Raw genomic sequence first — 1160 nt, 5'->3', positions numbered from 1 at the left:
CAGCTCCCTTCGACTCCACAGCTACCGGCGCACAGGCTTCAAGTAGGCGACTCGAGCCGGAACTTGGAAGCACCAGCCGAGGCGCTACAAAGCACTTCCGGCCTCGCTATCCCTTCGTCTCGCCTGCGCCGGCGGACCGCGCGCTAGGGGCGGGGTTTGGGGCTGAGACGCCCAAGACCATCCAGCCGCGGGGGCGGGAGCACGCATGCGCCAGAGCCTTACAGCTGCTCGCAGCTGGCGAGCCAGTAACGCGGCTACCGTAGGCTAGAGGAGGGTCCAGCAGGTGGGGCACTGCCTGTCCCTCAGACTCCGGTCCCCTGTCCCACTCGACCCTGGGCACTACTGCCTACCCTTCGCTTCCGGGCCGACCCAGCCAGGTGCATCCTTTGGGTCCTGCGCCCACTGTCCGCTCCCTGGAGGCGGAGATAAGGTGGGAAGTGATAGTAGGATGGTGACGGGGTTGTGCTGGTGTCCTCTCACTGGCGCCAGTTTTTTTGAGCCACATCCAACCAAATATACGATCCTGCCCGAGATTTAACCAGGGCCTGTTTTACCCCTGCCTCCATCCTGTTCTCGGAGGTGGGCGTCGGAAATAGGGCGGACCCTCCTGGAATCAAAGCCCAAATGTGGGACCTCTGCCAACTGGGAAATCACCCCTCCGGATGTGAAGGAGGGAATAGGAGAGGAAGGGCTGGGACGAGCCACAGGGGTCATGGGTTCTAGGCAAAGAGAAGAGGTGGCTGCGATAGACACCCAGACATCCTAGGATCTCTGGTAAGGGTAGCGGCTTCCCCAACTTCCACAACCTTATATCCAACTAAAAACTACCCCATCCCATTCACTTGCTGATTTCTCTCGGCTTCACCATAAAAGGGAGCGTGGAGCCAGGCGGCTGTTGCCCTGGAGCTCCTGTTGTCAGGAGTAATGGAAGCCAGTTGCTTTGCGGTAGAGGGGGCTAGGGCTCAGGGGAGGCCTCTGCTTCTTTGAGCCAAAGAAAACCGTACAGGAGGTATTATGGGTCTGGAACAGCTGAGACAGAAGAACCAACTTGTCTCCTGTGTGCACCATGAGATAGGGTTGCACTATCCCAAAGTGGGTTTCACTGAACTGAGACAGATCAGCTATTTGTGTCGGGTAGTGGCTACTAAACTCAGTCCTTA

This window comes from Jaculus jaculus, chromosome 5, assembly GCF_020740685.1.
Source record: "Jaculus jaculus isolate mJacJac1 chromosome 5, mJacJac1.mat.Y.cur, whole genome shotgun sequence".
Classification (NCBI taxonomy): domain Eukaryota; kingdom Metazoa; phylum Chordata; class Mammalia; order Rodentia; family Dipodidae; genus Jaculus; species Jaculus jaculus.
The sequence above is the reverse complement of the archived record's forward strand: the minus strand, read 5'-3'. Positions refer to the sequence as shown.